This window comes from Scardinius erythrophthalmus, assembly GCF_964197995.2.
Source record: "Scardinius erythrophthalmus genome assembly, chromosome: 19".
NCBI lineage: Eukaryota > Metazoa > Chordata > Actinopteri > Cypriniformes > Leuciscidae > Scardinius > Scardinius erythrophthalmus.
The window spans coordinates 13,272,092-13,296,993 of NC_138239.1; the positions used below are offsets into that span (position 1 = coordinate 13,272,092).

A 24,902-nucleotide genomic window follows, 5' to 3' on the forward strand; every position below is an offset into this window, starting at 1 on the left:
TAGGTGTTTGTAATTTTGCAAAAATTATATATGCATGTTTTTCCAATGAGCTTTTGTTGGAAAATAGCCATAGAAACTGACATGGCGATAAGAAACAAAACAAACTTGCCCTCAAGTTATTCATAGCATGTGTGACTTTTCTTCAGTTTTCTTTTCCATATAATCATGAGTCTTCTGACTACTATTATACAGTATATGCTATCCAAGTATTCTGATGCCATACAGTCATCTGAGAAACAGAGTGAAATTATCAAACTTGCCATGTTAGGAGGCACTGCACCAGTTTTGAAAGTATACTAAACAGAATTGTTTTTCATTTGTCAGTAACAAGATAATATGCCGAATTTTGAGCTCTATGGCAAAAGAGTTTTAGTGAGTAATATAATGATTTTTGTGTCCATTTTGTAGCTTGGCCCCTGCTTACTGTATGATATCGCTGTATGGAAAAGAGCAGCGTGAACATGCATCAGAACGTCTCCTTTTGTGTTCTGCACAAGATAGTCATACAGGTTTGCAACAACATGAGGGTGAGTAAATGATGACAGAAGTAACCCTTTTAATGTCTATTTAGAGCAATGATTTTTCTCTAACAGCCTATGTTGTAAATGCAATGTTGCATATTATGTAGCAATACATGCACATATTGCTCAAACATAGTCAGCTGCTGTTTTATTCGAGAGTTAAAGTCTCCGCTCAAATCCTGCGTTGTGAGATGAGCAGGAAAGCTGGAGAGGATTCCCAGAAATGTGAACCCTCTTGAAATAGCTGTTTGTTTGTTTGTTTATGGAAGTCTGGTTTTTGGGGAGGTTGAACAATCAACATTTTTCACATGAGACAGGCATACATCAGGGACCACAGATCCCAGAGGCTGGTGACAGTTAGCTCCCTAGCCCGGAGATCCAGGCTCCCACTTCCTTGAAACGTGATGCTTCTGCTTTTCAGTAAAGCAGCTCTTTTCTGCCGGCTTGCAATAGGAGATCAGCCGGCGCTGTGTACTAGTACACAAGCAAGAGGGAACGAGCCGGTCAGCTTGCCCAGCAGCCTCTTTTCTCTCTCTCTCTCTCTCTCTCTCTCTCTCTCTCTCTCTCTCTCTCTCTTTCTCTCTCTCTCTCTCTCTCTTCTCTCTCTCTCTCTCTCTCTCTCTCTCTCTCTCTCTCTCTCTCTCTCTCTCGCTCTCTCTCTCCTCTCGCTCTCTCTCTTTCCTCCCTCCTCTTTCTAACCCCCACTTGCCAAGCTAGGGTCCTGCTTAATGATTTTGAGAGAAACACACAGCCCCTGATTCAGGCTAGCTGAGGGAAAGCAAGCAGGCTTTTTTTGTGTGTGTTTGTGGTCGCTGCACTGGGAAAGGGGAGGAAAGCGAGAGGCAGCCGGCGGGCGGACGTCCTTGTCCTTGAAAAACTGCACCAGAGAACTCTTTGAGGGAAGCCAGGATCCAGCGTAAGTAAGGCACACCTCTGACGGGGAGGGACAGAGGGGTGCATGGGAGACCTGCTGCTCTGTGTTGACCCACCAGGCTTGACTGAGCCACGGTGGTTCTGGATATGTGGCGCTTGGTTCTTTAAATGCTTAATGCTTTTGACAGGGGATTAGGTGAAACATAAAATGCCTTATGTCTCCGAAAAAACCTGCCAAACTTTGTTCTGTGAAGCTTACGCTCGGTTGTAGTACAAAGCCGGGTAATCTCTGTTTCTCTGCAAACTGAAGCATACTGTCACAACATTGTAGTCTGTAATGATTTAGTTGTTTTATTTTGTGTTATAATAGGACAAAAGACAGTGGGTTACATTCTCGTGTGAGGACTACCTGCTCGTAGGCCATGATTTCATTTGTACACAATGGAAGTATCGCTTAAGATTATGCATCTTTCACATCATGGCAGTGATTTCGCAGACACAAAACAAAACACGCAAATGTACGCTTGTTACAATCCCACTGTATTTATGTAGAGCATGAGGGATTTCATCGAAGCTCTGTGCCTGCTCTGCTAGCCAATCCAGGTCAGCCAGTCAATAATTCCCACATACTTGCAATACTGAAAATTTGACACCAGCTAAAGAGGCTTTTCTGATCATGTTAGTACTTACGTTGTACAACCAGACAGGCTTGGATGATTTTTTATTTTTTTGGAGGGATATACTCGCACCCTGTTTGCTGTGTATGCATCACTCCCTAATTGATACCCGAAGCTTTCTTTGAATGTGGATCGTCTATTAATACACACATCAGTGATGCCTGCCACAGCTCTGCCGCATGTTTGCAATAAAAACTACTGATCCGCTGTCTTGTCATTTCTCTATATTGTCTAGTGGTTCTACTTGTGAACATCAAAAATAGACGGCAGTGAATAAAAAAGTGTCGTTGTGCAGATGTACAGGTATTTGCTTGTGATCCACAGTATATCGGTACCATATCGGTAATGCGTCGATATTGGAGTGTTTTTTTTTTTGCACATTTCTCCTATATTTACATTTATTTTACCTTGGCCATCATCTAATGCTCAAAATAATTTTTATTAATCAAATTATTTAATAACACAGTTAAATGTATTCTTTAACAAATGTCAAAATAAATATAACATTTTGGACTGATAGCAATCACTAAGTTACATGGTCTAAATGTATTTATATGTATATATCTCATCTCTGGAAGACGTAGGACCATACAATGTTTGTCCAATCATTGCATGGTACGATTTCCTACCTGCCTGTCACCGTATGTATTTTCATTTCGTGCACCCTGCTCACACAGACATCACACGTCATCAGCATGTTTCATGCTATGCAGAGTTAGACAGATGTCAGTTACCAAGTACTGCAAAAAACATTGCATAATCTTAACTGTTGAACTTAAATAGATTAATCATAATTAAAGTTACAAAAGCTATTTAGTCAAGAATAGTGAGTGATTTCCTTGTCTTTTGTTGTTTGATTAACATTAAAAACACAGGCATACAGAATATTAGGCAGCTGTCACTTTAAGACATAATGCACAGATCCAGTACACTGATACTGATACACATGCGTTGTCTTTCTCAACTATTTACATTCACTTGAGACATAACTGACTATGTTTGCTAGGCAAGACGGGCATGTTGACAATTTTTTGTGTGAATTTGTCCATTCAAGTGCAATTCTTTCTGTGTACGCGCTTTGGATGAGTACACTCACAAATCTTCTCACAGCGCGAGCGCAAGTTCTCTTTCGTGTCTTCTTGTGCTTGAATGTTTAAAATGGCAAGGCTTAAATGAGTTTAGTTTAAACATATATACATATGGCACTCGCATCGAACAAAGTTTAGGGGAAGCCAAAATGTGTATCCATCGACGGAAACATACATTAGCTTAACTCTGTCCGTTTTACATGTTGTTATTTTCAACAAACCATATTATAGATGCATATGCGTCAACAGATTTGAGATGAACCATGGTGCAAGTGTGTGCCGAACCATGGGTGGAGAATGGTACAGTTCGAATTTTTTTTTTTTTTTTTTTTTACCAAGAACCATTACACCCCTAGCAGGCAATGAAATTATATCTGTGCTACACTTATTTTCTGCCTCTAACTCAAATACAGGTGACTGTAATCGTACAATTTACTAGCCATCGGCTAATTAAAGAAATTTTTTAGTCCCCTCTCGTGAAATTTGGTCGTATATGCGATTTACTCGCATTGTAGAGAGTTGGTTTTTTTTAGCACTAAATAGGCATATTAGAATTAGAAATAGGGTCATTTGACACTGAAGATTGGAACTGAAAATTCAGCTTTGCTACCACAGGAAGAAATATTTTAAAATGGACAGATAATTGTAATAAAAAAAGTAAAAAAATATATCATTTTACAATATTACAGTTTTTACTGTATTTTTGATCAAATAAATGCAACCTTGGTTAGCATAAGGGATGCCTTTCAAACTTTTGAATGGTAATTAACAATATATATATACAAAATTATTTTGATATGGATTCAAGACTTGAGTTTATATACTGATTATCTCTGTTCCTGTAAAAGATCTATTTACTGCTAATCCTCGGTTTGCTTTTCAGTGCAAAAGGCCTCTGAAATCCTGTAGACTTTGAGCAAAGATGATCTTCTGATTAGTATTCCACTGTCATAATGTATCCGTCAAGTTTACAAGATCACCCTCTTCCCAATGTATTCTGGGGCATGGTACACAGCATGTCGCTTTAGTTCAGCAGGATTTGACTCTGGAGTTGCAAGAGTAGCCTGTGCATTAATTTCTGAACACTGAGGTCTTTTGATTTCCTGTGAAGCTGGGGATCCACATAACATGCGGTTACTCGTTCGCATATGCGTCAATTCATTATCTTGAAAAGAGGTATTTAGATTGTTAATCCTAGGGATTAACACACTGAATTAAGAAATGTGGATTACCTTGCACCCACTTCCATAAATGCTGTGGCCGAGATATTCCTGTCCAAGTTACTGAGTATATGGAGTCAATTATTATTGTTAGTTTTTTTAACTGTGTGAGATGTGTAGATATACTATGGTGCAGTTTTTAGGTGTAATAATAATAATAATAGTATTTTTTTTAATGTGTGAGATGTGCAGATATACTGTGGTAAGACATTTTTGCCTCTAGATTATCATGGAAGGCATTTTTAACTCAGAGTTTGTTGTGCGGCTAAGGTGTGATGGTGTTTTTAACTTTCAGCCTTGTGAGAGGCCAGTTTGAAATGTGGCTTCCTAGAGGAAATTAATCTTCTATGGTTTATTAGTGGAGGCCACACTCTGAAGTATCCTTCACCTTTTGAATAATTAACAAGCAAGCTAAACAATGTGGTAGATGGATGCCATAAATCTGAAGGCTGTGGAGGAATACTCCAGCATTCATAAGGAGTCTCAAGCGATCTAAACAACGGTGAAATGAGATGAATTAATTGCGTTGTTGCTTTTGGCATCTGCAATCTTAACGTTACTTGTAAAAAAAAACCCATCAGTCCAGTCAGCCCCTTTCCATATCCTCTCTCCTCATCCTTGGTGGATGGCTCCAGTGTTTTCTTTAAGACTAAGAGCTTTGTGTTAAAGCTACTCTCAAATTCTCGACAGATCGATACCTATAGATCCTCTAATTGGAAGCCATTAGTTATGGGGTTTATAAAGCTAGTAATTATTGTGTGTAATCTTGCAGAAAATTAAATTTGGAGTTGTGTACAGTGTATTGGAGAGAAGTTTTTTTTCTGCTGCATTTACTATCTGTCAGGTGCTGCACGGTCCTACTTTTTCATGTGCAGAGCCAACTTTAGTTTTTCTAGCATAATATACAGCATTTATATGGGAAAGCTGAATAAGAGGAAGCTGTTTCGGGACTAGGCTTTATGAAAGAATGAGTAAACTGGGGTCGAGTTTTTTTTTTTTTTTTTTACAATGCAAAAGTATTTACAATTACTTTTGATCAATTTAATGCATCCTTGCTGAATAAAAGTATTAATAAAATCATACTGACCCCAAACATGTAAAGGGTGTAGTGTACATACTGAGTAATACTGTAGGCAATTACTGTATGTTAAATATAATAATTGTATTTTGGTCTGTATGACACACTATTTTGATATGATTCTGATTCTGGTTATGTCATGGACTTGCGTGTGGACTTTTTTTTATATCATAATGCAGTTGCAGTGCTCATAACATGAATATATTCAGTAGAGGAGATTCATTGTCTGTTTGGGAGTTAACAGTGATAAAGTGAATATCTGAATATAAAATCGTTGCAGTGGATGAGATGATGACAGTGCCTAAGGCAAACACACACACACACACTTGTTAAAATGAAGGAAAACTAGAACTGCTGCATGAGTGTAATTCTGGTGGTGCTTTAATTTTACTTGTTATTTATTATGTGTGTCTGTTTGTCAGATTAATTGAAAGTATGTTGTGTGTTCAAGATGAATTACGTCTGATTGGCGAATTCTTAAGGACGTATGTGCTGAAAATGGAAGTGTATGGGCAGTCTAAGTAATTTAATGCAAACCATTTAGCATAAATGTTTAAGCTCATATTTTCATAAAAGCACCAATACAAATTCTTTCGCACACAGAAACATGTTAATTAAGATGCATAGGTCCCACATTCATGGAATCCTGGAAATACTGTATCAGGGGATTTTTAATTGGGTATTTCCAGTGGATTGTGGATTATTTTTTTTACTTTTTTTTTTTTCCTAGAAATATTTTGGCTAGAAATTGATTTTTGTAAATGCAAACTCTATTTTATATATATAAAGCGCAACAGTAAAAATCATGGGGAATTTAAAATTAGTGAATTAGTATAATTAGTGAAAACACTGGTGCTTTTTAAATTGTCTTAATCACCCCAAATGTTACCCAACTGTAATATTCTTGTAAAGTTTGTTTAATAATTCCCAATGCAATCCTGATTTTGTTTTGTTGTGGCAAGTAAAGTAGCCTAAATTCAATGTGAATCAACGTTTAATCAAAGGATATGTTTTCATGAATATTACCTGTCAATGCATAGACCCAGAGAGATGTGTGTAATCAAAAAGCATCTCAATGATTACCAAAATAGCAGCAAGAGACCACTTTAAAAAAGTGGTGCACAATTGCCATGCAGCAATAGGATCAAATGATATTGTGTCTTTAACATTCTGTGCATGTTGTTCACCAGTCTAGATTTAGAACTGGACCACAAACAGAAAGCATTGCACCTGGTACAGTGTGCCTGCATGAACACCTCTTTTAAAATAGCTCTTGTTTTTGTGTGTGTGTGTTCAGGAGTATCACCTAAAAAAGTTAGGTCCGTTAGCTTAGCTTCACGCATGGTATTTTCAGCGTAAACTAACCAGGGTGATATGCAAAACACCTTTTGTTTAGCTGTGTAAATGAAAATTGCTAATCAATTTTACCCCTTATTTCATGGCCTGTGGTTTCTGCCCCACCCCCACCAGCTGGTTAATCATGCACAAGCTGAACACTTCATTACCCAGGACATGTTTGCCCCTTAGCGCTTTCTCGCTAGTAAATTAGTTCTTTCTATTTATACAGGTAAGGCAGGTCAGAGGTCTCCGGGTTGCAAAAGGTAAAGGGATGAAATTAATATAGCGCCAAGCTCTTCTGGCTGAGAGCCTCCCAGAAGAAAAGCCCTCCAACTTAAACAGTTTCATAAGGAGAAATGAATTGGCACTGTAGGAGTGCGGCTCTTTTTGTTCTAGCCTCAGATTGGTCCTGCTGTGTTCTTTCTGTGCTGCACTGCGTGTCCTTTGAAGCCATGAGCTCAAATCTTGGAAGCCTGTTTCCTACCCAGTGCCTGTCCTATCTGCCTCCGCACCTTTGTCCAGGTTGTTTTTGCGGTTTCATCACGTTTCTTTTGTAGCTGCATTGAAGTGATTCACTATTTTGCTCTTCCTGCAAAGAGTACTTGTGAAAATTGAGGGAGGACCCCAGAGATTTGAGAGAGCAGTGTTTTATCTCCATGTAATCCCAGAGTGACAGTGTGTCATCTGTATGACGAAGCTAGTCGAAGTCCAGGGAGCTTCATCTGAGCTTTATAGGGGATGAGGCGAAACGGATCCATTTCACAGGTGCTGTGGACTGAGGTATGCATCTTTTAGGTTTTGTTGACCTTGTCGAGTAATGGTCACATTTGGTGTTCTTGCAACCTACTTAGAAACGGTAACTCTCCTTATGCCCCAAAACCATTCTTTTTTGGATTGATTTTATGTCAGGCGCTACAACCAAATCATTGTATGTATATACTGTATACTGTAGTTGTACCACATGATATGGAAAGTGTACCTACCACCTATACTTGAAATCAGCAGTTTTTTCCAGTATTTGAGAGAGATCTACAAAACTTTTCACTCTGCCACAAGGTTCTCTGAATGATGCATTGTCATGTTTACTGTTATTACCTTGTCAATTCATAATGAAAGAGCCATGTTTGCAGTTGTGCCACCCTGACATTTGAGAATAAAATATACAAATTGCTGGACTAAAGTTTTTCAATTTTCTCAACAGCTTTTAAACTACTGATATTTGTAAAATTAGTTTATATGAAAGGTTTCATACCAAAAATAATGCCATAGTATTTATTTTTTTATTATTAAGACACCATTTTAAATAATTTTATTAGTCTATTCATTTGTTCGGACAGTTGCACATTTTAGGGGTTTAAGAAAACAAAACATAAAATAATATGTATTATTTAAATATACTAAAAATTAATTCAAACTAAATAGGTTTTATAGAATAGTGATATGTCATCATGAATTTATTAAATTATTTTAAAAGGAAATAATGCACTTGGACACAAAAGTATGCATGTCATGTACATTGATCCATATATTATTTTTTTCTGCACAATTTGTCCAAAAATATTTTAATTTAACTATAAATTATTATTATTATTAGTAGTAGTAGTAATAATAATAATAATAAAATAATTACTATTATTTAATGATAGTACCATTATTATTACTAAATTAAAGCATTATACAAAATAAAAAAATTATTACTATTGTAATAAGTCACTGTAAAAAAGTATTCAAGTAAAAAAAAAAAAAAATGGCAATACAACTATAAAATTACAATGCTATTATTAATGGCTGTCTTAATTTCCTCCTTCTCATTAACCACGTTATTTTGGCAGAAAACGGCAAGGAGCCCATAAAGTTTCTCTTTGGTTGACAACAGCTAGTTTAGGGAAGAAGGTTGGCACATGTTGCATTCTCAAATGCACGTTATAAGTGACCCAACCTTAGAGTTCATGCGGAGATGGAGTTTGTGTGGAGCAGCAATTATTGCTGAGACACTGAAAACACTGGAAAATGAACTGCTCACAGAAGACAGAATGCAGTACACACAATGCAAATATTTAATTAAATCGACTGATAATTGCACTAAGCCAGGTCGTAGGGGTGGGCGATATGGCAAAAGTATATCACGATTCATGATTTTATCACGATTCTTTTTTGCATGTTGGTTTTACTATTTTACAAGTGACTGAGCATTACAGCCAAACTAAAGTCCCTATTTTAAAAACAAAGCCTTACAATAGTGGTTCTCAACGGGGGCGTTCAGAGAACAACGGGGGGCGTTGGGAGCACGATTTTTGAAAGGGGGGCGTTCAGGTGTTCATGATTTTAAATATATAATGCAAATTTTTGTTTACTTTTATTCATTTTAAGCATTTAGCAATTTATTTGTAATAAACACTTTAAGTGGGCTATTTAAACAGTGTTAGGACTATGTATATTTTAAATTATGGTGTAAAACATATGCGCAGAGTGTGACGTCATATTGTGCGTGAAAGAATACGTCAGCAGCGCTAAAAAAAAAAAAAAAAAAAAAACTCCTGACCGCAAGTCCACCGTCAGTGTTGTTGGTAGGCACTAGGCAGGTTTTTTGTGTTCATTTCTATTGCATTACGATTGAAAGCAGTATCAATAATGTCAAAAATATGATGTGCAGTCAAGTTTGGGTGGGTGTGTTTATGCTGTTTAAATGAGTGTTCTCACCGATTCGCTTGTTGTGATTCTTCTTCCAGTTTAATGCGACATGTAGCCTAAGCTATGTATCGTTACTTTTGCAACGACTCTATTATTTTTCCAGTCATAGACCAGTGCTCAAGCACTGACTAGAATCCAGCGCTCACATGCTCAAAAATGTGTTTCGCGCTGACAATAATCCGGTGGTGCCTAGAATGCCAAAATGTTTTCTTTGTTCACCAAGTAATTTACTGGTCAGGCATTATTGTTAACTCGCAAGACAGTAAGGAGAAAATGACAATTTGATGGATAATTTAAATATATTCTGCAATCACATTTTGGCAATGTATTCATTCCACCCTCACATCTGAGCGCGAAACGCTGCTTGGGTAGTTTCAAGATATAAAAATAATTAATAATACAATAATAATTTAATTGCTCATATATGTTTATTCTTGTAGAAGATTTTTTTTTTTTTACTGATTATGAACACAAATTAATCACGACAAACCAAATTGTAATTGTATTAATTATACCATTTATGAAAACAAGCTGATACCAAGGTATTTTAGGGCTACAATTCTAATATAATTTTTCATGAAAAATCATGATTGTATTTATTTATTTTTCGAAAGTAAGTTTAATGTAAGCAGCTTCTTGCAATACTCTCCTAAATGCGTAATAAAACCTAAGTGCAAACATTACCGCTTTAATGACCGTCCTTTATTTTTCAGTGCATTTGTTTTACAATATATGGCTATTACTGTCATGGGATTAATATTATAACTATAATTATGTAGTAATGTAATGTAGACAGACACAACTAAAAGAGGTTTGAATTTTTCTTTGTTTAATTTGCACACTGAATATGGGTTGGAGCTTTTAATTTTGAACTCTCAAAGTGCACCAGATTCATGAATTTAATTAAAATGCACAAAATGTTCTTAAGGGGGGGCATGCCCCCAAACCCCCCTAGAAGGCCCAAGGTCCACCCACCAGAGATTTTCCAAAAATCATGTGAGAAACACTGTTGCTATGCCAATGCAGTTTATAGCTTGTTTTTGTTGATTAATCACTGTGGAGTATAGTTCGATTGTATTAATAAATTACAATTTTGTACTCATTTCATCTGTTAACCCTCACTCGTTCCTGCTCGCTCATTAGTTTGGGGGTGGGGGGCGGTCAGGGACCTGTATATTGGATGGGGCTGCTGGCCCAAAAAAGGTTGAGAATCACTGCCTTACAAGGTCATAAAATAAAAAAGAATGGCAGACATTTAGGCCAAATTTGCGAAAATAAAAATCTTTGTCATTATAATTTTTTTATTAAAAAATAAGAACAAAGATACACATTACATTTACAAATATACAACTTAATATACAAATAAAATAAGCAGTGCTTTATTTTTTCAGCTACAGGTGTATTTAACAGTAGCATTCAAGAAAGAAATTAAATGAACAAATATACAAATAAAACACTACATAGACTTCACTTTATAAATTATACATTGATTCTTATTAAAGCTACAATTAAAGTTTTGTCAAGAGCAGTGAGTGATTTTCTCTTTGTTTTATGTTGTTAATATAAAAGGGATAGTTCCCCCAAAAATGAAAATCTCTCAAGTTGTTTTAAACATTTAACAGAAATTAATACAGGTTTGGAACAACTTTAGAATGAGTAAATAATGACAGAATTTTCATTTTTAGGTGAACTATCCCTTTAAGGACAAGCGGCAGCATGTTTACTATTAGGCTACTGTCACTTTAAAACTGGCGCACATCTAAAATACACGCATATGTCACACGCATCAGATTTTATCTTAAATGTTTGCTTTCACTTTAGACATAACCAACTGTGTAAACCTGTGTATTTGACAGTATTAGCACAATAACACTTGAGAAATAACTTAGTCCAGTTATCAGACGCTGTTTGACAGGCTTTTAGTGCCTGTGGGCTTCGGGTGTTTGCGCTCAGAAAAGTGCATGTTAGAACAGCGCATCAGCACGCAAATTAAATGTTTAACCGGCAAGGCTGTAAAGCACATGCAAATAATGAACTTTTGTGAATTGCAGTGTCCCATGAGTGTTATTCTGCGTCTGCATTAACATGTGATGTGAATGTACATCGTGTTGTACAGTATGTTGAGACGGAGGTGCCAGCACGAAAATACAATATTTCTTCAAAAGGAGGTCATGGAGACATTTTAATCGTCCCCGATCAAAAATCGTGATATTGCACACCCCTACCAGGTTGTGTGTTATTTTGATTAATAATGTCCTACTTAATGGTGTATTAATGAATATATGTTACTTTTTTAAGGTAACTAGCTTAGCATAGTGCTAACGGTTTAAGAAAAGCTATTTATTAGCTAGATCAATATATCACATCGGCTTGCTACAGTATGTTTTTGATCAGGCTTTGAGGAAGAGGGGACAGGATTCTTGTGACTGTGGTTTTTAGTCCTGCTCATGTGTGGGTTTCTTTTAGCTCCAACCCTGCTAAACACCTGAACCAGCTGATTAAAGTCTTCAGGGTTACTAGCCCTTTGTTCGAATACCTACTGTATAGCAGGTGAAAAACCGTGTGTGAAATATGTCTAAGTTCATAGTCTTCATAAAACAGTAGGCGAAAGAAGAACCATTTTAGGCTCTGCAAAGAACCTTTCTGTAAACAGTTCCTAAAAGATAATTTATTAACAATCTCTTTTAATAACCACTTAAAATAACCTTTTGTGGAATGGAAAGTTTCCATTGATGTTAAAGGTTCTTCATTGAACCATAGATGCCAATAAAGAACCTTTATTTTTAGGAGTGCATGGAGCAGGATCGGACACCCCTGGCCTATGCAAGTTTTGATCACCGTTTCCACGTCTGTTACTACACCATCAAGCTTCTTAAGAGAAGCAGATTGCTTTGAGGTTAGAGCAGCCCCCTGGTTCCTCATCAGAGAAGTGGACCACAGCTCTGCGCTCTTGACCCAGTGCAGTTATAAGAAGTCTGGCTTGAGAAGCCCATCAGCTGCTTAGGAAATGTTCTCATGAGGTCCCTTAATCTGGCTTTCCTCATCATCTGTCCCCCTAAAAATATGACCAATGCGGCCTTCTTACCCTGATCCTTCGGCATCTGATTTCATCTTGAAGGCCTATTTTTAATCACGGGTGCAGTGCAAAGACATTCCTCCATTAATTCATTAAATGACCCAGCTGTGCCTTGCTGTGTCATATTTTCCTTTGGCCCTCTTGCTATGTGCCGCCGAGGACAGGGCCCAGCTTCATGCTGTTGATTCGTTCCTGGCCGCAAGTCTTTGGATCACATCACAACTTGAGTATTTTCATTGAAACAAGAGCACCCGCATCGCGTGTATTTACATATAAATATACGCTTGCAGTGCATGGACAGATGGCTAAAATCCATCTTGGGGGGGGGGGGGGGAGTCATGCCTTTTTCCAGTCCGTTCTGAGGTTACTAATGTTTACATCCAATAATAGCTAATGCGCTCATCTTATCGCATTTGGGAGCTGCGACATGCATGCGATGCTCTTCGGGCTTTGCAATGGAAAGTCAGCGTTTCAATCACTTGTGCCAAAGATCTAGATTAGCTTGTCCCAAACTAAAGGAGGTAATTTAGCCTTGATACATGGATGCCAATTGCTGCTAGAGCTCCTGGAAAAAGGTAAATAAAAGATAAATAAAAGACTTGTAGGTTTTTTGTGTGTGTGTGTGTGTGTGTGTGTGTGTGTGTGTGTGTGTGTGTGTGTGTGTGTGTGTGTGTGTGTGTGTGTGTGTGTGTGTGTGTGTGTGTGTGTGTGTGTGTGTGTGTGTGTGTGTGTGTGTGTGTGTGTATGTGTGTGCGCGTGTGCGTGTGCGTGTGTTTTCTTCATTGTTGATGCTGTACACCATAGATGGCTCCTGCCAGAACGGTTAGCATCTAGCTGACCTGAATTCTTTTGCTTATAACAGCCCTGGGTCAGATGACCCTTTCATGCTAGCACAACATCCCAGCATGATTCATGTTGAAATATGAATAAGGCTATAGGCACAGGGGTGAATCTGGAGCCAAGGGATGGCGGTGACTTCACCATGTGCTGTGTAGATTGATGAAGTCGAGTGACGAGACGCTTCAAGAAGTTGTATGTGTACAGAGTGACAAAGGGAGCTTGTCTACACATGGCTAATTTTCAATATACTGCTATTTCCCTTTGTTGTAATGTCAGGAGAATTTAGTGTAATCATCTTTGGTTTTTTAAATGTAAACCAAACTAAATTGAAGGGTGGTGGAAACTACAGGTAGTTTCTCTTGTTTCTTCACAAGTTGCCCATTAATGAAATGGAGAATGGCACAATTTTGTGCCATTGTTTGTAACCACAGTTAACTCAAAAATACCATAAGCTACTGTATGTTTCCATCCACATATTTTTATGTGCATTTTGGGATATCGGAAATATTTTTAATGGAAATGAAAGGGATTGTTCTGCTGATGAAACACTGCAAAAATATCTTTCTGAGAAGTTTCAGTTGACAATAAACCCCATTAAGTATGAGTTGTGGAAAAGTTTAAGGGATCTAGGTGCTTTATGCAGTTTTTTAAAACGGATGCCATTGAAAACACGGTAAGTCTAACCCTCACAGCCTCACTTTCATAACTGTCATGGCACTGCTCTGAATAAGTTCTATAATTCCCTCCCAGAACTGTAAATACATCCGCCTCCGAAAGCAAGAGAAAATGACTGTTTATTGTGTTTCGTCTGTGCGTTACTACACAGTTACTACACTGACCAGGTGGACTGTCTGCTTTATACAGTGTCTGGTAGTATTCAGCTAGCCATGTGATCTCAACATGGTGGCCCACATGAGCTGACCCACTCAGTGTGAAATTAAACTGCTTTTATCAGGCTTCATTTTGTGTGTAGGCCTACATCATTTTATAATTTTTTTAAAAAGTTATATTTATGTATGTAACTTTGGCCTCTCTTTAGCCATCTCTATTGGCCTCTCTATAGCCATCTCTTTTGGCCTCTCTCTATTGCAATGAGATTGAAACAATTGAGAACGACAGTTGTTCTGTGTGTGTGTGTGTGTGTGTGTGTGTGTGTGTGTGTGTGTGTGTGTGTGTGTGTGTGTGTGTGTGTGTGTGTGTGTGTGTGTGTGTGTGTGTGTGTGTGTGTGTGTGTGTGTGTGTGTGTGATCACTACAGTTCAAAAATTTGGGGTCAGTAAGATATGTTTTTAAAGAAATTAATACTTTATTCAGCTAGGACATGCTAGATTGATCAAAAAGGACCGTAAAGATATTTATTATGATTTCTATTAAAAAAAAAACTTTCTATTTATCAAAGAATCCTGAAAAAATGTATCAAGGTTTCCACAATAATATTAAGCATTGATTAAGTAATTCTAAAAGTAATAAGAAATGTTTCTTGAGCATCAAATCAGTATATTAGAATAATTTCTGAAGGATAATGTGACGCTGAAGTAATTGCTGCTGAAAATTCAGCTTTGCTGTCACAGGAATAAATTACATTCTAAATATATTGAAATTGAAACCAGTTTTATTTATTATAATTATATATCACAATAGTACTGTTGTTGCTGTATTTGTGATTGGAAAAAAAACCCTGAATGGTAGTATGCTTTTATTTATTTATTTGCTCATAATGCAGTTTTGTTAATTTTCACAACAAATATATTCATAGTACACCTTTATTGACACTAGTAGAGTTGCAACAATAGCTGAAGTGTAATTATGGTATTATGGCTAAATTTGTGTATAGCTCACTGCTAGAGTTTACTATATGTGAGGGTTTATTACTGTCCACTCCACGCAGCACTTCAGATTATATCTAATTAGAAATATGCCAAAATAAAATGCACAACAGGGAAAAGGGAATGATTTTAGACACTGAAACAGAAGTAGAGCACATGTGCAGCAGTCTCCAAAAAGGTTTCTGTGGCCCCAGTGCCATAGATAAGACAGCAGAGTGCAGCGCGAGCACCACAGCTTCCCGAGTGACATCAGCCGCTCTGTGATCTGGCACACTTTCATTCGGTAACAGATTAAAAAGCCTCTTGGTGCGCCCCAACTCCGGAGCGCTCGCTCTCTCTCTTTCCATCAGGCAAAAAGAGGGTGAGGGAAACGAGTGAATCAGAGTGATACTGGAGCTCTGTGTGCTTGAGGCTGTCCCTAACTACATCTCTCTCACTATCTTTCTCTCTCACTATTCATCTTTCACATATACAGCACACCATCACACTCCTTAGTTGACAGCAAGGGTATAAGATGGGAAAAAATACAGAGGCAAGCTAGGGACCAAACTTTTTTGTGTACGCACATGGTGTTGGAGATGGAAAGCTGCTAATCCGTCGTGCTGGCCGAATGTAAAGGGCAGACATATTTATAGCAAACTGAATCACTCGCCTCACAAATGCACAACGAGCTCTGGCCGTGATATTTCAGCTCTACAGTGCAAACACAGCAAAGCTCCATGCAAACTACACTTAAGACACTGGATTCTGCAACTCTTTCAGTGTAAATGTGTTCTGGGGAAACAGGTGGTGTAGATATGAAGCATATGAGCCTTGTTTATTCACCCTCAGATGTAGTTTTTCCTGTTGTCACGGTTCTAAAGACAAATTGGATTACTTTTCGCAGACATCTGTAATTTTTAATATTGACTCAAGGTGTATCTGAATATTACTGAATGAAGTGAAAGTTGAAGGCCTATTTGTTTCCTTATTAAACACAGCCTAATAGAGTTTTGTCATAGAGGTCTTTTCAATGTGAACTTAGTCCCGCGGATCACCTCTGACCTTTTCTGACGGATAAAATATGTACAGTAATATTCTCCTATGCTGCCAAAAGAGTTTTTTTCAGTAGATGTGCTAATTAAGAGGAGTGTTTTTGTGTTTTATGTGTTTTTTTCATAAAAAGCCATTTATTTATTTACTTTTTATTTATTTATTTGTTGGCTTTTCTGGATATACCCAGAATTCACTTAATTGCTTAAATGCTGCAATTTCGTTTTGAAAATCATTAGTGTGGAAAACGTTGAAGTGTTTTGCAGGATTCTCTAGGGCTGGGTACCGAACGTCGATACTTTTATGGTATCGAAAAAAATATTTCGATCCTATGAGTATCGAAAAATTCTTTATTTTTCGGTGCCAAATTTCGGTTCCAAAAGCATCTGAGCACGCAAGCTTATCTGTCCTCTCTGTATATTGACAAAGAGCGGAGCTCCGACCCACACACACACGGAGAGGTGCGGACGGATCAAACTGTTGCAGTTTTGTTGAAGTCACAGAGAGTCACGGTTGGTCTCAAGTGTGGTAAAAAAATTTTTAAAACTTTACGCAGACAGCATTTGCTGCGATATGAGCCGAAAGCGGTCACGGTGCTGTTGACGTTACACTTCTTCTTCGACTACTAGACAAGCAGCCACAATGGTGGTTTCTCTGCCCTGATGACTGACTGACTGACAGACAGGCAGTCATTTTATTAATGTTTGGCGACGTCTACATTAATCTGGATACATTTGAAAATGGCGTTTTCGTTTATAAACGCTCTCCGTCCACACTAGCGTTTTCGAAAGTTTCAGTGTGGATGAGAAACTTTTGAGAAACGTCAAATTCACCTTACAGCGCATGCGTAAAACCCCACAAAAGATCACTGATATGATTCAGATGGAAAAATAAATAATTAAGTTATCGCGCAATTCTTCTGACAGGATAATTTTATTTAATAAAATATTTCACCATTCACTGATGCGGTCCAGGTCGCACGCAGTCACCATGTTGGTCTAAAACGCAACTGCTCTCATGTATTGCCGCAGGACAGCATGTGAGTAGCCTAAATTCTGTCATCTTTGCAGGACTCTGATATGAAGAGTGTGCAATGTAGAATATTTTAATACCGTATAGTTAGCAACAGTGTAAAAGTTAATAGCACAAAACAGGCACAACACTGGTATAATGGTAGGCCTACAATATGCGTCACATAATGGTTTTTAGTGTGGACGGAAGGCCAAAACGGAGAGAAAAATATACGATTTTTATATTTATAATATATATATATATTTATATATATATAATAAAATATATAATTTTCAAACGAAAACGTAGGCTATTATGGCCTTACTGAGTGAGCAGTTTTACCAGAATTTTTTTTTATTTTGATAACTGTTTTGATTCACAATTAAGGTGGAAAATAAAAGCTTTGTGTTTAATGTATTTTTGTTGATGTTGAAATTAATTTTAAAACATATTATGGCTATGGTATCGAAAAAAGTATCGTTAGGAATCGGTATCGAAACTGAGGTATCGAAATTGGCACCGGATCGAAAGATTCTGAACGATACCCAGCCCTAGGATTCTCTGATGAACAGAAAGAATCCACTTGAGTTAAAATAATGAACAAGTGACCACTCCGTCTAAACTGACACAACAAATGTTGAATCTTTAAATATGTCGTAATTTTACATCTTACAATCCAGCTTTCTTTACGCCTTCCGATCAATATGAAGCGGAATAGCCATGCATCACTATTGTGAGTGATAACTGTCACTACATCGGGTCTATTCCAGGGTGAGGTGTGGACCAGTGTTGCTCAGAACGAGTCTGTACTATTTAAAGGTTTGAAGGTCGCTGCTTTCTAATAGTCACAGCAAAAGTGTGTGTTGGAAGTACACCTGCGTTATATACAGTATATGCATTTGTGTGTGTATCCTGCAGTGGCATTAGTCAGAAGAGGTATTTTGGGAGTGCAAACTGTTGGCTCTCAGTTTGAGCCCTGTCAGCATGACATTTTCATGAATCATGTTGTTTCACTGAGATGTATGACTCTCCCTTTTTCCCTTGCTCTTTGACTTTTCATTCCTTTGTTTTTTCTCCTCCCCCCCCCCCTCTCTCTCTCTCTCTCTCTGAGGTTAAGGAAAGAGTTCTGTAACTCCATCTCCACCTCTTTAGGGTCTTCCTGCCATCCAATGATTGTGCAACTTTATTATCAAATAAAATCGCATTGATAATCCACTTGAATAAAAAAAGAGCCCACTTAGTTTGGAATGACATGTTGGTTCTACCTCTGAGCAGTACAGTCTTCCTCATATCATTTTATTGTTGGATGGGTAACAAATGTGTGTGAATTATCTTTAAATTCCCACGATGGAGCAGCCAGCATGAGGGTGTCAGTAATGTGCAGTGGTGAAGATGCTTATCTTGTAGTTGTGATGACTCTGTTGATTCCATGTGAAAGACTGGAGATTTTCTCATGGCTCTGTTTTGCTTTCTGTGTGATAGTCTGCCATTGACAGGATTTAGTTCTCCGAGTCTCTTGGGGGAACGTTACTTTTTATACCGCACTGCTCTAATGCAGGCGATTTGAGTATTTTTGCACACGTTGTAAGTTTTGCAAACGGTGAGTCATTTGGCAGATGTCTCTTGCGATGGAACATGATGATACATAAGGCAAAGATTACCCTAGAGCCCCAGAGGAACACTGTCATTTTCTGCCACCACTGTCCTGAAAAGAGACAATCCAGCTCTCTCTCCCACTTTCTCTCTGTCTCCTGCTCGTTGATATCTCTCTCACATCAGCAGTAGTGCAGGGGAAGCAGAAATGCTTACGTCCAGCTTTCTTTGGCTCCCTTCCCTTTGCCATTTCCCTACACAATAGGGCCGGTGACTGTCTCCACCTGAGATGATCTGAGAGATAGATGGTGAAACAGGCAGAAAGAGCTCTGATGTAGTACAGTACGTCATTTTGCAGACTCTGATCATCACTATAAAGATTGGCCATTAAATATACCTGATTTGCAAAATAATTGTTCTTTTGAACTGATTGTTATTTATTTGTTCGAGCCAGTTTGCAAAGCAAATTTAATTTATTATTTTGTAAATCAATGAATTGTAAGGGAGGACTTTGCCTGAGAGTAAAACATTGGTGGTGGTTGACATTTTGCAAACATAAATGGCAATCTCTGTAATATCATCAAATGCAAAACCAAAAAAAAATGACCTAAAAACATTAGGTGAGCCTTAGATGTTCATTTCATTTGCCCTATTTATGCAATCATATATTCAATATTCTCTGATAACCGATATGGTACTGATATATTGTGCATTTTTATTTTTGGGAATAATGAATGAATCTGCTGCTTTTGACAATATTACAATTAGAGTTATGTGGAGATAATGATTCTTTGGAGTTAAGTAAATATCAATAGCTTTTACAGTGAAATAAAACTTTGTGTAAACATGAGATGTATTTTTCCCTCCACGGCCTAATGAAAGAATCTCATGTCTATCATGTATGTGTATGCCTGTCACTTATGTTCTTTTTAATCAATCTATTTATTTTGCTAGGTTTGTTTCTGTGTCTGTCAGAGGAAATTAATTAGTGCTTCAGCCTATTGCTAGAGCAGAAAAAAACTGTATAAAAAAGTGTTCGCTCCAAACAAGCACATCACAACGGCAGTGACATCAAACACCAGCTTTTCATTAATGTAACACTATTTACTGATATATTTTGATAAGTGTTAGCTAATGCCTTCTTGTTAAAACTGTAAAAAAGAAAGATATGAGTATTGGAGTGCAGTGGAACGTGTAAACAGCACCCATGAGACCACGTCAGTGTTAGATCGCTCATTTCATTTTTCAGCTGTATCGACGATGCCTGACATCTCCACAGAGACGAGACGTACATCTCACACAGATTAATGGATATGAATATTTTTCCCCCTTCGGTTTAACTACACCCAATTTAAGGGTGAATTTGTTTTTTGGGGTTTTTTGTTGTTTTGAGGTGCTGTATAACAGGATTTTAACCTGTATTGGAGTCAATAATGAAGATGACCACAGAGCCGACGTTAGTCACAAGGCTAAGGTCCGAAAGCCTGAGGGACGTTTGTATCTACAGGATTACTGCAGTAAATCTCTCCTCTGGGTCAGCAAGCTTCCCCTGGTTCTCTCTATCTCTCTCTCTCTCTCTCTCTCTCTCTCTCTCTCTCTCTCTCTCTCTCTCTCTCTCTCTCTCTCTCTGTCTCTCTCTCTGTCTCTCTCTCTGTCTCTCTCTCTCTCTCTCTCTCTCTCTCTCTCTCTCTCTCTCTCTCTCTCTCTCTCTCTCTCTCTCTCAGTTATAGGTTGGTAAGATAAGATGTTCTCTATGCCTCTAACCCCAATATTAAGCTTAACCCAAACCTTAACCCTAAATAGGGGTGTGAATCGTCACTGGTCTCACAATTCAATTCGATTACGATTATTATGTCAACAATTCGATTCGATATCACAATGCATCACGATGCGTTGCAATATTACTGCACATGGCTACATTTTCATCAATGAATACAAACAGTCAGATATATGAACTCCCTTTTAATGTTATCTGTTCCAAGAAAGTACACTTCCTGAATGTAGTCAAACAAAACTTAAGTCTGAACACAGCAGACGACTGGAGCATTTAGAACTAATAAACACTTGCAAATACTAAAAATGCATGAAACTGTCAAGTAGTGTACGTAAGTTACAATAACGCTCATACTCTCTCTCTCTCTCTCTCTCTCTCTCTCTCTCTCTCTCTCTCTCTCTCTCGGAAGTGTAGTCATACCTATCTTTCCCCCTCACTGATCAGAAAGGTGGAAGTGTCATCAGAGACTTCCTAACAGTCTTACTTGGCATACAACCGAGTAGAATATATTTATATATGTTTTTTTTTTTTTTATGTGTAAACAAAACTTCTGTCAAGGCAGAGAGAAATGTGTATAATTATAAAGTGTTATAAAGTTTTCAAACAGGATTCCAAAAACATTTTACCTGTCTGGGTTGTTGGACAAAATGAATAGTACCGACTCAAATTCATGCCATTTTTTGCTATGTGGGGATGTTTAAACAAACAAAAATTTTCGGGGGCTAATAGTGTCCACAACCCTTTCTACTACTACCATTCAAAATTTTGGGGTCCGAAAGATATATGTAAATGATTACTACAGCAAGGATGCATTAAATTAATCATAAGTGACAGTAAAGACATTTTATTACACAAAAAAAGGAATCATGGTTTCCACAAAATATTAAGCAGCACAAGTTTTCAGCATTACTAATATTAGTAAATGTTTCATGAACACAAAATCAGCATAATTAGATGGATTTCTGAAGGATTATGTGATACTGAAGACTGGCATTATAGCTGCTTGAATATTCAGCTTTGCCATCAAATAATAAATTACATTTTAAAATAGATTCAAATAGAAAACAGTTATTTTAAATTGTAATATTTCGCAATATTACTGTTTTTGCTGTATTTTTACCAAATAAATGCAGTCTTGGTGAGAATAATAAAAAAAAAAAAATACAAAAAAAAATGTGGTTATTCTTTTACATTTTTTTTGGAAATGGATTCAAAGCTTGACCTGCCACATCAGTTTTTGAATAACCTGCTATAGAAATCGACTGCAGGTCGACATGTGTTTCAATGAAAGGCTCAGTTTTGTGTGGAGTTTAGATATGTCTGCAATTCTTTATATTCTCCTATATGTGGACCAAAGCTGCTGTCTTAAGGTCGAGGATCCACTCTCGGGGTCACACTCGGGTCTGGTCTCTCTGCATTAATCACCCCTCATCTTCTTAGTGCCTGACCCGGGTCTCCAGCAGCATTCCCAGGGTTGCACACCCCCATGACCTGCTCCTTGACCCACTGGCCCTTTGGTAAACGCTGGGCTTCTCTTCACCTGCAAATAAATACAGTAAGGTGCACTTTTCCATCCGCTGCAGCCCGAGAGACCAGACCCCATCTTTTTCTTTTTTTTTTTGGTCTTTACAACAACACAATCCTGCCTATAATCGTTACTGCTGGAAAGGAACAGCACTTTCTGTTGAATATTTAGCTATTAACTCATGTAATTTATATCTATATTTAATACTTTCTTCATTTGATATTGTAATGATTGATCTGTTTGCCTGTGTTGATACAAAACTCCAGAAAACTCCAGGCTAAATCCAGAGTTTAAAGAAGAAACTAAGAGCTCATGCTGGGAAAAGTGACGGAATGGCCGTCTTTCTTGTTTTTCCCACCTCTCGGATCATTAGCATGTTGGTTTAGCGCTCCTTACAAAAAGCAAAGCGGTCTCTTGGGAGCGTTCCCACACGTACAAACCCACCTCCTTCAAAAGAAAACGCAGCAGGCTCTCTTTTGTTTAGGTTAGCCGAATAACAGAAGTCAAGCATGTCACCTGTGTTTTGAGTTGGAGTCATGAATATTCAATGTTCTCTCCTTCATAGTAAAGTAGAGAGAGACAGAGATGGAAAGAGCGAGAGAGAACCGCACACTTCTTATTCTAATGCATCGTTTGGTCTTTTGGGGTAGCTGCCATGTTTGAAGATTCAAGAAAGCAGTTGGCTTTCATTCAGCGTTAGCAGTAAGAAAACGTAAGTGCCCAAAGAGGGAAAAGCAAAACCTACTTTAGCATAAAATCTGTGAATTTTGTTTCTGCTGATGAAGCCACACAGCTTTCATACACAAATTTTTGGCACACAGTCTTAATGTATTCGTTTTTATATCCTTTCTTTCCTGGTCTTATTTTCATTTGAATTATTTCCTCATAACATGTTCCAAAATTACAGTGCTGACCCATTTCTGATTTGACTAATTTGGACCATTTTAATCATGTATACCGATCTGCTGGTCGGGTAGGGATAATTGTCTGTTTTCTGCAGCATTTCCGTCTTCATTAGTATACTTTGATTACATGTTTTCCGGAACTACAGAGACTACCTATAAGTTCACGTAGACAGTTTAACTCTATCAAGTTTTATGCCCTCTGTTGATTTAGTAATGTTAACAGTAGTTTGACTGCTCCTTGAAAAAAAAAAGTAATTCTTGCAAGTTCTCTTCGTTATAACATTTTAAAGGATTAGTCCACCAAATTACCTTCTTGCTTGATCCACTGTTTGAAATTTAGTTATATTGTATTTATTAAAGCATTTACCCAGTGCCACTTTTAGCACCATACAAGCACAATACAAAGTGATCCTTATGATTCATGCAATATATTAGTTTTATAGTATGTTAGTTTTCTGTAGTCATTCAATAGGTGAGAAACTGTTTCTAGGTGTGTGAGATACAGGCTGAAATATAAGCTGTTGTTCACTGAAAATGTCTGAATGATTTATTCGGTTTTGGATTTTATCTCTCTCTCAGTGAATTGCTGCTGTTAACAGCTCAATCAAGGTGAAGATCATCATTGAGTAATAGCCTACATTTAAGTTTATTCCTCATTATTGTATGGCTTTAATTGTGCTTTTTGAATTCTCTTGAAGCTTGAAAGCTTTAGTCGTCTTTCATTGTAATTTCATAGAAAAGTGAGACCTGCACAACCTTCAAAATTTCTCCTTTTTTTTTGATCCACAGAAGAAAGCAAGTTATACAGGTTTGGAATGACATGAGAGTCTGTAAATCATTTTTGGGTGAGTTATCCCTTTAACTACTACATTACTAAGTGGAGTATCATCACTTTGTGAGCATCGATGAAATAGTGCATGAACAGTTCTGTGGTTCACCAGAGACATGTTGTGTGTACAGTATTTGTGTATGTCTGGCGGGTCACGTGGAGGCCCATGGCAGCGTGTCTGGCTGTATGTTGAGCATTATCACTTTGTGAACATCGATGAAATAGTGTATGAACAGTTCTGTGGTTCACCAGAGACATGGTGTGTGTATTTGTGTATGTCTGGCGGGTCACGTGGAGGCCCATGGCAGCATGTCTGGCTGTGTCCCTGATTCAGTGCTGCATTGGGGGGACAGATGGGGCCGCTGAGAGCCGCCTGCAGCAGCAGAGCAGCACAGACAGGGGAGCACCCCATTCACACCTCACCATGACGCTCAGATCAGCACAGGGAACCAGGCCACACTATCCGGTCTGCCTCTCTGTCAACCATTCTCCATGCCTTCTGAAAGCTCTAACACATCCAACTCATACAAAAATCATGAATTTCTTTATTATTCAGTGGAAAACACATACACTTAAACTTAAGTTAAAACTATGATTCCCACATTCGTAAGCATGGAAGTTTAAGATAGCAAAATTCAGCATCCTGCTGCAGCTACAAACACCTTCTTTAACAGCTGCTGTACACAGTTTATCTACAGGGCACAGTACAAAGAACAACAAGCTTTTTTTTCTTTTTTTTTTTTGCTGGAACGTAGTGGTTTCTTAAACATAGGCAACATGAAAATATGAATACTAATTACAAAATTAGGAAAGACAATGTAATTTGTTGGGTGCTCAGTTGAGAGAGCATTAACCCTGAGGAAATTCCTTCTTGAGAGTTTGCCGTAGCTCACTCTACATAACTCTTTGAATATTTGCATACGCTGAGTTAATGAACAAAGTTTTCCTCCTCTGTGAAGGCGCATCACTTTCAGCCCTGCTGCACACTTGTAAATTAGCCACAGAG

General features: G+C 37.8%; 1 protein-coding gene across 2 annotated transcripts in view; it reads left to right on the forward strand.

Moving 5' to 3' along the window:
* Nucleotides 1–1,359: 1,359 nt before the first annotated feature.
* Nucleotides 1,360–24,902, forward strand: part of esrrga (estrogen-related receptor gamma a) — a 168,852-nt gene continuing 145,309 nt past the window's right edge. Inside the window, exon 1 of one of the 2 annotated variants that reach the window (XM_081347600.1) lies at nt 1,360–1,437. The gene's annotated coding sequence lies outside the window, so the exon portion shown is untranslated. Of the gene's footprint in view, nt 1,438–16,692; nt 16,772–24,902 lie in introns of those variants that run through there. The other variant, XM_081347601.1, reaches the window with a different exon arrangement.